This window comes from Balaenoptera physalus (genome assembly GCF_965194825.1).
Source record: "Balaenoptera physalus genome assembly, chromosome: 3".
Classification (NCBI taxonomy): domain Eukaryota; kingdom Metazoa; phylum Chordata; class Mammalia; order Artiodactyla; family Balaenopteridae; genus Balaenoptera; species Balaenoptera physalus.
The window spans coordinates 133,813,366-133,826,020 of NC_138890.1; the positions used below are offsets into that span (position 1 = coordinate 133,813,366).

The window sequence follows — 12,655 nt, forward strand, 5'->3', positions numbered from 1 at the left end:
TTTTTTAAAGAATTATGCTTACAAGGCTCAGTTAGTTCTAACCGTGGCTCCTCTAGTCTAGGAACTTGGGAAAACCACTTAAACTTTTGGACTTAGTTTCCATTTTGTTAAAATGAGAGTGCTCAGGGCTTCCCTGGTGGCGCAGTGGTTGAGAATCTGCCTGCCAGTGCAGGGGACACGGGTTCGAGCCCTGGTCTGGGAAGATCCCACATGCCGCGGAGCAACTAGGCCCGTGAGCCACAATTACTGAGCCTGCGCGTCTGGAGCCTGTGCTCCGCAACAAGAGAGGCCGCGCGCGATAGTGAGAGGCCCGCGCACCGCGATGAAGAGTGGCCCCCGCTCGCCGCAACTGGAGAAAGCCCTCGCACAGAAACGAGGACCCAACACAGTCATAAATAAATAAATTAATTAATTAAAAAAAAAAATGAGAGTGCTCAGCTAGATAAGAGCTAAGATCTTTCCTAGCGCTAAATTCTATAAGTATATGGTTCTCATGTGAAAAATCATTCAGAGTGGAGATTTTTTTTAAAGCTTCAGTTGTGCAAATAATGTCATCCATGAAAAATCTGGTAGAAAGTATTTTTATATAAAATGCACCTGCTTATTTGCCACCAGTGCAGATGGTGGTATGTAACCCTTCACCATGGGGATTTGGAGCTGATATCCTAGGGTGGTTTTTCTTCTCTCTTCTCTCTTTCATGGTGCTATCTCTTCCAAGGACTCAGCCCACCAGGCACAAAGATGCCAGGAAGCCCATCTGCTAGTGGCTGTGAGCTAACAACTGCTCCACAATACCCATCAGAAACCTTGATTGTGTGAGGAAGGACAATCCAAGTGAGCAGATGAGGATACTTGTATCTAGGAAATCTGCCCTCTAGAGCAAATGTATACTGCTTGCCTCCCTGTGACCTCCAGATCAACCTTCTCAAACTGCCTTCCAAGGACTTGGAGTAAGAGGAGAGTAAAGAGAACTAGCTCACCCAGCGTTAATGGGTAGAGTAAAGGCATAAGCAGTAGGAGAGACAAAGGAAGGAGATGAGATCTGCATATGTGTGTATTTTTTTCTCATTTCTAGAAAACAAGGAGGAATATATAGGTCAGGGGAGAGAAAGGTTTGAAAGTTTTATTTAGACCAATATGAGAATTTGAAATTGAAATGCTAGGCATCGGCAAGGCAATGTTACCATTTGCTGAGGAACTTTTGATGTTGAAATACCTACAGACTTTACCATTAGACAGATATAATATTGTCCAACTCTTCAAGTTCTGGAAATGATGAAACATGTTAATTGATAGCAAAGATGTCTTTAGAATCACCGTTTATACCACAGCTAGATACACATTGTCTCAATGTCAAAAATAATCATAAATTAAATAGTTAATAGCAGATAACAAGCAAGACTTGGTGTAAACTTTATTGAATTTATTTGATTGCCTCATGTTAGAGCCAGTAGGAACCAGGCACATATCCCAAGAATTAAAAGAGAAAATTATCCATGTTTGTTGTTCTTCTAGCTATTGATATGGAGGAGGAGACCCTATGCATGGAGAGAAAGTTTTAAAAACATATAAAAGTAGCAACCCACAATAAAATCAGTGTTGAAAATGCAATTTAAGGAGATGGTTCTCTCAGCTTCTCTGACAAAGAAGGGGTTTGGTAGATCCTTCGTTCTGAGTGACTGGCAAGGTTCTGGTCTTTGTATGTGAGTTGCAGGTAGACTTCCAAATCTGAACCCTGAGCCAGGCACAACTCCCATGAGATGTATTTCACAGTAACAGATAACACTCACAGTTGAGTCAATTCACGAATAGTCATTCCAGGAGACTTAAAGCAAGCATGTGCGTTTGGATCAAATTATCCAAGTAATTGCTTTGATTTCCATCTTACTTCCCGTACAAATTAAGACAAAATTCTTTAGGGGATGGAAGAAATAAGATATGTACCAAATCCTGTCTGAGATGTGTTGACATTCTCATGGACCAGTCAAGACTTTGGATTCTGGCCCTCCTTGAAAGTCATGCCCCGTGACACATGCAAAGTTCTCCTTCAGTCAAACCAGGGTGGTCCTTCAAAGACTCAGAGGAGGCAGCTGCCATCCAGAAGGTCCTTTGGAATTGCAGAATTCCAGACACTTACACCTCTTAATACAGCACCAAAGACAGCTTGGCTGCCTCACGGCCTCCAATGTGCTGGTACAGCTGTGAAGAAGCTAACTTTGGCAGCCATAGATCATGAAGGCTTCATCTCTGCTTCTCTCCGAATAGCTTTTCATCAGGAAACTCTTCACATCTCTCAAAACAAATGCAGGAAAAAGGGAAGCAAACATAAATGGGTGCTTTGAATCTTTGGGTTTTGATATATGGCTACTGTGTGTGGAATTGATCACTTCTGGTTTATGAACAGCTTGGTGTGTTAGAAAGAGCAGTGGACAGGGAGTTGGAGCAATTTGGATTCCAGGTCCAGCCTTGTCTACAGCTTGTGAGTCATTTAGTTTAGCTTCTTTGACCTTGGTTTCCTCATCTGTAAAATGAGAGGGTTTGGCCAGATGATCTTTGACCTAATGGGTCTATGAAAAGTGAATATTGGAAGCACATGTTCACCTTCTCCAGTTACCAGCTGTGAGATGTGACTGGAACAAATGGCACTAACTGTCGAAACATATTGGGCTGAAGGGGAAGCATTCTGAAGTGGGACAAGGGCACCTCGTGTTGCAACCTGGAGTCAGTCAACTCTTCAAGGCTGGGCCAACCTTTGCTTCTGCCTCCTACCCCCACTTGTTTTAGCTGAACCAGAAGGGACTCACCTTCTGGTGAGGATAAAAAAAATCTGAATCGATATATTTTGAAAGCTTTATGAACAGTTATAAATCAGATGCTTGCCCAAAATTTTAACTTTATTTCCTGCAACTGTTCTAAGATTGCTGTCTAGCTCACAGTCTCAAAGATGACCCAATCTCCCAATTTAAAATTGTCTCCTTTGAGTAAATACTAGGTAATATCAGAGTTCAAACTCCCTATCGGGACCATATTTCTTTCCTCAAGGAAACCCCCTTCTACCTCCCCTTCTTCCCTTCTCTTCTGGTAGGGGGAAGCTTATTTTTCTTGAACATGGAAGTTGAGAGAGGGGTCCTTGGACTGAGCTGTCCTCAGGATCCTCTCTGACCTCTGCTGAGTTGTGTTTGTCCCACCTGGTCACAGGCAACCTGTATTGGTTTCTATCAGATGTGGCTGATCCCACCTGGACTTTTGGGACCTCATGTTAACATCTGGTACTTTGCCATTAATTTTGGATTTGAAGTATGGACACTTTGTGGATTTATTTGTTTGAACTCCAGGCCACGTTTGATCTACCAGTCTTTCAATATATGTTCTTCAGCTTGGGGAATAGGAACGTCTATATTTCCTCCATGCCACTCAAGAACTTGGGGAATCAGTGATACTGTATTGGGTTCTCACTCTTTGCCAAATTCTTCCATGTTACAGTTTCTAATCTACTTCAGCCTTCTCTACCCAACTCCACATTAGTTCAGGACTTTGGTAAGGTTGTTTCCTCTCAGATTTCTAAATAGGAAACTGACTAAAAGCCCCTGCTACTAAGGCTCATTGTGAAAAATGCAGTAATTAATTAGTGGTTATTGGCATAGATGGGGAAGATGAAAGTGGTTGCCCTCGTGCTCTGAATTTGCCATCATAACTTCTGCCTTCACAGCACAGTAGCTCTTGTCTTTGAATTGGCATCATTTCCCAACTGAGGCTGGTAAATACATATAGGGCATGACCTAGAGCAGTGTTTCTTAAACGCTATCATGCACGTAATCACCTGGAGGGCTTAGATTGCTGGGCTCCACCCTCTGTCTCTGATTCTTTAAGTCTAGAGTGGAGCCTAAGATGTTGTATTTCTAACAGGTTCTCAGATGATACTGATGCTGCTGGTCTGGAACCACACTGACCTAGAATCTTCAGGTTCTAGTGCTGTATACAGATAGATTGTGATAAAAAGCAGTGCGATTTCTGGGTACGATTTTGTGCTCAGAAACCTAAAGATAAATAGTTTTTCAATCTGAGAGATATTACTGGGGTCTGAATAGAGAATAAGTATTTAAAACTTAATGGATGCGTCTTTATATTACTACATTATATATTTTCTAATGATTTCTATCTTTTCCCTTGATACATTTTTTAGATTACTAACCTGATTGACCCTGCAGTGAAGGTAGTTATAACCAAGCTGGGATTTGAATTACTAAAAGGGCTTTTTCTAGTTTTGTATGTGTCTAAAATGCCTAGGATAGCTCTGAGCTCAGATCTGAGCCCCTCCAGGCTCACTGCTTTCAGGTAGAGGGATCAAGAGAGAGCAAGTGCCATCTATGGCACAGGCTTAACATATTAGCTTTTTCTTATATTGTTTCCTGTCTCTTATCTCCTATGTTTCAAACACAAACTTCTACCGAAACTTTCTTTAAAAAAAACAAATAGCTTTATTTGCATACCATCAATTTCATCTATTTTAAGAAACAATTCAATTAATTTTAGTATATTTACAAAGTTTCAGAACTATCACCACTATCTAATTTTAGAACATTTTTATCATCCCCGAAAAATCCCCATGCCCATGTACAGTCACTTGTTTTTCCACGCTGCCCTAGGCAACCACTAATCTACTTTCTGTCTCTATACATTTGCCTTTACCGGACATTATGGAATCATGCAGTATGTGTTCTTTTGTGTCTGACTTCTTTCACTGCTTTGGAGTTTCATCCGTGTTGTAGCATGTATCAGTACTTCATCTAACTTCTACCTAATCTTCCTTTGATGCATGCACCTCTTTCTCTCCATTTCTGCCGTGACTCTTTTAGTCTAGGTCCTTGTTACTCAAATTGTAGTACGCTCTGGACCAGTTGCATCAGCATCACCTGGGAGATACTCAGCAGACACTCAATCATGATCTGCATTTTAACAAAATCCCCAGGGGGGTTGAGTGCACACTGTAGTTTGAGAAGAGCTGTCCTAGAAAAGCTCTTCACTTCTGGAGGGAGGCATTTGAGAGCAGCTTCCCGCTAACTTCTTGCCTCCAGTCCTCCCTGCAGGGCACCCAGCCTGCACACTGCTGATTAGTCCTGAGATTAGGCATCAAATGCTAATCCCCAACTGCCATGCTCCATTTATTATACAACATAAATGGTTTCCCATTAACTGTTTGAATGCTAAGTCCCCATCACTCAAATGTGATACTCAAAGCTTTCTAAAACAACCCCTCCTTTACCTACAGAAGCTTCTCAATTTCAGTGCTCCAGAAAAAGCTTTCAGTTTCTGATATGCCAGACCTTTCAGTCACCCTGATCACGCTACGGTCAGCCTCAACTTCAAGGATCTTATTGAGCTGTTCTTCCCTCTGTCTACCCAGTTCCGCCCACCCCTCCAAGGAGCAATTCAGGCACCATCCTTGCCTGCCCACCCTACACAGGATCTTTCCGACTCTACAGGTTCACATGGAACTTTACCCATTCTAAGTTCTAAGAATACTTATTAAACATCTAATCCTGTGGTTACTCTGTGGATGCTCGTAGTACAAACGATGATAATAATATCAATAATAATAATGATACTAAAGATTGCATAGCAATTTGTTGTTTGTTAGGGACTTTAACTTATCCCATTATGCTTATATTATCTAAATATCTTTTTGATATAAAAATATAAGCTCTAGAGAATAAAGGTTATTTCTTACAGGTCATTGGCATTGGTTACTAGGAGAGCCCTGGCCATAATATAGGTACTCCATGAATTCTGCAGGAATAAGTACCAGGCCAGAGGCAGGATTTTAAAGTTTCCCCAGAAGGGAAGAAATAATTCCAATAGAGCTTACATTTGGAAACTGTTAAGGACAAATGATAATACAAATATAACTACTACTACTATATTGATCGTTCTTAAATATTGTACGAGATCTTTTGTGTACAGTATCTTGTGTAATTTTCAATAGAACTCTATGAAGTAAGCACTATTATTTAGTAAGGCACTCTTATGAACCCCTGTGGATAAGGAAACAGAGGCTCAAAGAAGTTGTGCAACTTATCTCAGACATACAGCAAATAAGTGCAGCGCTAAGATTCTGTTATGCGGTCTCTCCATGTTGACAAAGGAATTTCACCAAGGGAGTACGGGGACATGATGGGGATAACTAGGGTCTTAGAGGTCATAACTATTTTTCCGAGTCAGGAAGTGTTTCCACAGGCAATATTCCTGTTTTCATTGGAACACTGGTGAGATTTAGAGTCACTCGTGAATTTCCTCCTTTGCGTCAGAGAACATTCAAAGGGAACAACCCAACGGATACAGATGGACTCCACCAGTTTCCTAGGCCAAGTTCTTCTCGTTCTTTACTTGTTGTGAGTGGCCTAGATGGGCTGGCTGCTCTGAATGTAATACCTTCGCTATAACTTCCTCGTGCGGTGACCAGAAGAACAAACGAGACTGTCTCAGAGCTCTAGGAAGAAGGTAAACTACCTCGTCCAGTCAGCTCCCTGCCCAGGTGTCATACATAACTTGCTTCTACTGAGTACCAATACGTTTTCAATTTCATCAGACTACCCAAAAGCTGAAGATGTTTATTTCCCTGCTCTGTGTTTGCACAGTTATTGCTTAGCAATTCTCACTTCTTTTTTTACAGTCCCTAGGTCACTAGACCAAAAAATATGAAGACTTCCTATAGCTCATAGCTTCAAATATGATTTTCATAAAGCTGCCCTCAGAGAAGTAGAATGGGAAAGTATAGGAACTTGGAGCCAAGAGGGATGGCAGGGCAATCCAGTTCTGAGGTCTCCAAAGGGCTCCTCAGAAGATGGTGTTCTGTGGAGGTCCTTGCCGGCCACCATAGGATGAGGGGAGTGTATTGGTATTCTGTGGTGCATAACAAATCACCATAAAATCCTCAGCTTAAAACATCACCTATTTTAGTAGCTCACAGTTCTGTAGGTCAGAAGTCTGGCATAGCATGACTGAGTTCTCTGCTCAGGGCTGGACTCTGGGTGTTGATTGGGCTGAGTTCTCATCCAGAGGCTCTGGGGAAAAGTCCACCTCCAAGTTCACTCCCATTGCAGTCATAGGATCGAAGTCCCTGTTTCCTTGCTGGCTGTTAGAGGGGGCTGCTCTTGGCTCCTAGAGACCACCTGCGTTCCTTGCCAGGTAGCCTTCTTCATCTTCAAGCCATCAATTATGTGTGGAATCTTTTTTGTGCTTCAAATCTCTGCTGTCGTCTTTGACCATCAGCCAGAACAAACTCACTCTTAAAGCGCTCATATGATTAGGTCAGGCCCACCCAGATGATATCCCTATCTTGAGTTCAGTGGACTTGGAATCTTAAATACATTTCCAAAATTCCTTCACAGCAGTACTCAGATTAGTGTCTGATTGAATAACTAGGAGAAAGTGTGTGTACGCTGGGACTGGGAATCTTGGGGCCCACCTTAGAATTCTGCCTACCATACGAGTAATCTAGGTGGAGCCTTCTTATAAATTTTTCAATGAATAAACAGTTATTGATTTAAATAATGATGTTGCCGCACCCTCTCCTCACTTTTCCCCATGACCTATACTAAATCTTTCATTTCACAGATGAGGAAGCTGAAGCCCAGAGAGGTTATAGCGTGTCAAGGAGACCCAGCTGGTTAGCGGTGGAGTTAGAACTGCAGGCCAGGCATTCTAACTCCTGGGCCACTGCTCTTTCCACAGCATCATACTGCTTTACACTGAGAAAGCTGCCTTCACCATTTCTCATCATCACCTACCCTATATTTCATATTAACTTAGTGAGTCCTCTCTATGATCCCTGAAAGGTGGTATTATTATTATTATTCCCTTAGGTTCTGTCTAGTGTAAACCAGCATGAGTCCTTATCTCTGAACTGGGGTACTGCATGGAATGATTATTGACGTTACTAGGAGAGGTAATTGATTTCCTGTAAGGGGATGGGTTATCACAGGATGCCTGCATGTTTCTGAGCTCCCCACAGGGTTCCTTTTCCTGCTCAGAGTCTTTCCTTGTGTACAGCAAGTGCTCCCACACAACTCAGGAAATGTCAGGAGCTGAGTTGGAGATATGGTTTTCAGGGCAAGAAATTTAGGAGAACACTGTGTTCTGTGATCTTTCCCTAAAGTCCAACCTGTGCCATACACAAGGGCAGAGGCATTGCCAGCAAGCAGCTGTTGACATATTCCACTGATCTTAACCTCCCAGGCATCAAGCACTCAGTGGTTCCACTCATTAAAATATACCATTCAATCTGCTCCCTGAAGGAATGGGATGACTGAGGCAGGGAGCATGAGAACATGTCTTCCCCAAACTCTGGGTTCTCACATTTACACTCAGTGTTGCTATTTCCTCCTGTCAAAATACATAATCCAAAAAAGTCATGAAAATGGACAATCACCAGTAACTATTGCTCTATGAAGATTCAGCCAAGGCTACGCCCATACTAAAAACAGTGTCTCTCAAAGGTTTTGGATTGTGACCCACACTAGGAACTATGTGGTATTAAATTCAGTATGCCATATTCATGCATATACATAAATACAGATAAATAAAAGGAAACAAAGTTTAACGAAATAATATCCCTACTACTGGTGTTTTCTGTTTGAAACTATTTTAAAAATACTGTTTGAGACCTATTAATAGTTGTAGCCCAGTCAGGAAAAGGGCTCCTGGATCCTTCTGGAGGCTTAATGAGTCATTACTGCCAATCCACATTTACCCTGCAATGACCATTATATGTGGGTCCTGAGGATTAAAATTATCCCTGAGAAGGGAGAGTAGTATGCCAGGACTTGAGTTCCAGAGCTCTGGTTCATGTGTGCAATGTGGATGCCATGATTTATCTTGACTTCATGTATCATTCATTCAATTATTGAACAAATATCTAGTGAGCATTACTATATTCGAGATGGCAGGCATAATGAACTCAATGATACCTCTACTTTATTGAGAAACTACTCTAAATTACACATTATCTTAACTAATCCTCTTTTTGGTCCCTGAAATGTGGGTACCATTATTATTTCAGTTGTTCAGATGAGAAAACTAAGGCTCAGAAAATTTTTGACCGGCCCAAGATGATGGGAGGGTTGGAGCACATCTATCAGAGAGCAGCGCCCATTCTCCCATCTGTGATCTAGGCATTAGAAACAAGGAAAAGCACAGACAGAAAACGTAACATTCAGCTGCTGACCCAAGTTTACTGAAAATCCATAGACTACCTGGGCAAGGTTAATCAAGTACTTGCAGAAGGGCTGTGAAGACTGGGTGGGGGATGGAGAGGAGGTGGTTTCAGGTACCTTTCTGCCCTTCCCATCTTCCAGGGGCCTCAGCTGTTGCCTCCTGACCTCTGGATCAGAGTGTGGAGTTGGAGGGGCAAGCAGGTAAAGTGCCTGGAAGGGGATGAAGGCTACAGAGCACATGTGGGCAGAAAGCAGTAAGTCAAGTAGGCTGGAGTTCCCCAGAAGCTCTCACCCTCTGACTTTTTACCTCCTTCAACCAGGCTAAACCCTGCAGTGATATATTTTTTAAATTGTGTTCAATTAGCATCCAATTCACAGCAGGCAATTTGTGCTACTTATCATTTTACAGACCTCTCTGTTTGCTTTCTTCCTTTCCAAGGTACCTTATCAATTTATCTTCAAGGCCCTAAGACTCACACACAGAGAGATGAGTAAGTAAGTCTACTCTGAGTCAGAAAGACTGAGTTCTGTCTTGGGACTGTCGTTTAAAAGTCATTTGACTTTCTTTTGTGAGACTGTCTTCCCATCTGTAAAGTGAAGATAATATTAACCACCATCTGACCACACACAATTTTTTGGATAGTGGTGCAAAAGCAATTTTGCAAAATACGTATTAGTCTTTGAAGGAAGAAGCCGTTCTAATGGTCTCCAGCTGCAACATTGAGTGACCTAAAGATACTAGCTTATATATTAGTGTATAGTGTATATATATATATATATATATATATATATATATATATATATATATATATATATATATATATACATACATATATATAAAATAACTCTGTAAGGGGGCTGGTTTCTGTTTTCAAAGAAAGCCTATGCATTGTAGAAACCCTGACTCTAACATAAGTTTACTGCTTGAGCCACTGCAGGCATCAAACAGTACCAGGGAAAAAAATTAAAAAGGTTCTGCTGAAACCACAAACCAATATCAGTGTGGCTAGAACACAGTAGATGAGGAGGGGAGTGGCATGAATTGAGGTGGGAAATACGTGCAGGAATTTCATCTTGCAGGGCTTTGTGTAGATCATGGAGGGACACTGGACACTGTCCAAGTGCAGTGGGACACTAAGTAGTTAAAGCAAGTAGGTGCTCTTTTCCCGGCAGGAGTGTCAGGGTGGGAGGCGGTTTGGAAAGAATGGGGGACTCCTCCACGTGAGAAGCCTCGCCAGGTCGACAAAGCTAATGTAGCAACCCTCTGGCCACCAGCTCCATGATAACATTGTCCTTTCACTCTCCTACCACCACCGCCATGGGGGAAATGTGGTACGAAGGGGCAAGGAGAGACATGGCTGCATGTGCCCAGAGCCTCTAAGCTGGGGTCTTCTCCTCTTACCCCTTCGTGACCCCTGGGATCTCTGCAGACCTGCTTCCTATCCAAGGGGAGGAGAAAAGAACTGAGAAGAGGTGAAGGAGGAAACCCAAACATACTTCTCAGAACTATTCCAAGTTCTCAAGGGAAGTGAGAAATCCTCTGTGTTAGTGAATAAATGTCTCCCCCTCCCGATGTCCACGTCCTGATCCCTGGAACCTGTGAATAGGTTCCCTTATCTGGCAAAAGAGACTTTGGAAGTGTGATTAAGTTAAGGACTTTGAGAGGGGGAGATTATCCTGGATTATTTGAGTGCCCCCTTAATGTAATCACAAGGGTGCTTATCAGAGGACGTCAAGAAGGTCAAAGGAGGACGTAGGAGATGTTGAGGACTGAAGCAAGAGGTTGGTGTGATGCGAAGAAAGAATGAAGGTGGTCTTTAGAAGCTAGAAAAAGCAAGGAAATGGATTCTTCCCTAGAACTCCAGAAGGAACCAGCTCTTCTGACACCTTGACCTTAGCCCAGTGAAATTGATTTCAGACGTCTGCCTTCCAAAACTCTAAAGGAATAGATGTGTGGGTTTTTAAAAATTAATTAATTAATTAATTAATTTTTGGCTGTGTTGGGTCTTTGTTGCTGCGCACGGGCTTTCTCTAGTTGTGGCAAGCAGGGTCTACTCTTTGTTGCGGTGTGCAGGCTTCTCATTGCGGTGGCTTCTCTTGTTGTGGAGCATGGGCTTTAGGCGCGTGGGCTTCGGTAGTTGTGACACGCAGGCTCAGTAGTTGTGGCTCGTGGGCTGTAGAGCGCAGGCTCAGTAGCTGTGGCGCACAGGCTTACTTGCTCCGTGGCATGTGGGATCTTCCCAGACCAGGGCTTGAACCTGTGTCCCCTGCATTGGCAGGCGGATTCTTAACCACTGTGCCACCAGGGAAGTCCCAATGTGTGTTGTTTTAAGCCACTAAGTTTGTGGTAATTTTTTACAGCAGCTAAGAAATTAATATATCCCCTCTCTTAAGGCTTTTCCTCAGACTTCTCAATCGCTGCCCCTTAAACTCATCCATTCTTAGGAGGACTGCAGTCTTTGGGGAACCAGAGTGTGGGTATTGAAGCCTCCCAGAATTGGCTCTAGTCCCAGCTCAGCCACCTGCCTGCTTGGTAGCCTTGGGTCAGTCATTGACCCTCACTCTCCTCTTCTGTAAAGTAGGGAAGATAATAATACCTACCTTGCAGGGTGGTTGTAAGGCTTAGAGGCAATGTGGGAAGGCACATACCATGGCCCTGACACATAACTGGCCCTCACACAGGGTATGGGGAAACTCCAGGATCAGGCAGGCAGGTTAACAGTCTTTATTACCAGGGGCTGGAGCATCTTGGACTTCAGTTGAGATAGGCTAGTATTCTCTGCTGGGGGGCATGCAGGCAGAAGGCCTGGTGTATGGTCCGTGGCAGAGTGAACTGCCCTCATGACCCAGGGCCATGCTTACCCCAATCTCCCTACCAGGATGCCATCCCCTCTTTGTATTTGCTCAGCCAGCATGGAGATGCCAAGTCTTTCTGCACTGCAGCCGTCCATGTGCCATGAGAAGAGGGACGTAAGGGTGGGAAGACCACATGTGAGGCTCTGTATCCACACAACCCTGGACACAGAACGCTAAGTCATTGGCTACAGTAGGGCTTTGGTTGTCTACACTCCTGCCCCTGATGATGCCCTCTTCTCAGAAAACATGGGGATATTTGTGGGAGGGGAAGGGGACTTTGTGATCTCTAGTTTTGGTCCCTCAATCTGAGTGACTTCTATGGCATTAGAAGCTGTGGCAGCTGGATGTGTCCAGAAAGAAACTTCCCAGTGAAAAGGCTGTAACCTTTGAGGCAATATTTTGTGAAACAAAACAAAACAAACATTGTCTGCAAGTCACCTGAAGAACTGACTTAAAATGAGCTTATGTCCAGGAACATATCATCTGTCAGAAAAACAAATGCCATATAAGGAATTCCATTACCCAGACATGGCAGGCAGGTACCGGCACACTTTTCTGCCGTGTGACTCATCACCAGAAGGGAACTC

At 43.1% G+C, this 12,655-nt stretch overlaps 1 protein-coding gene across 1 annotated transcript in view; it reads left to right on the forward strand.

The window, feature by feature from the left end:
- ANKRD55 (ankyrin repeat domain 55) overlaps positions 1–12,655 on the forward strand; it is a 415,656-nt gene that overhangs the window by 49,512 nt on the left and 353,489 nt on the right. The window lies entirely within an intron of this gene.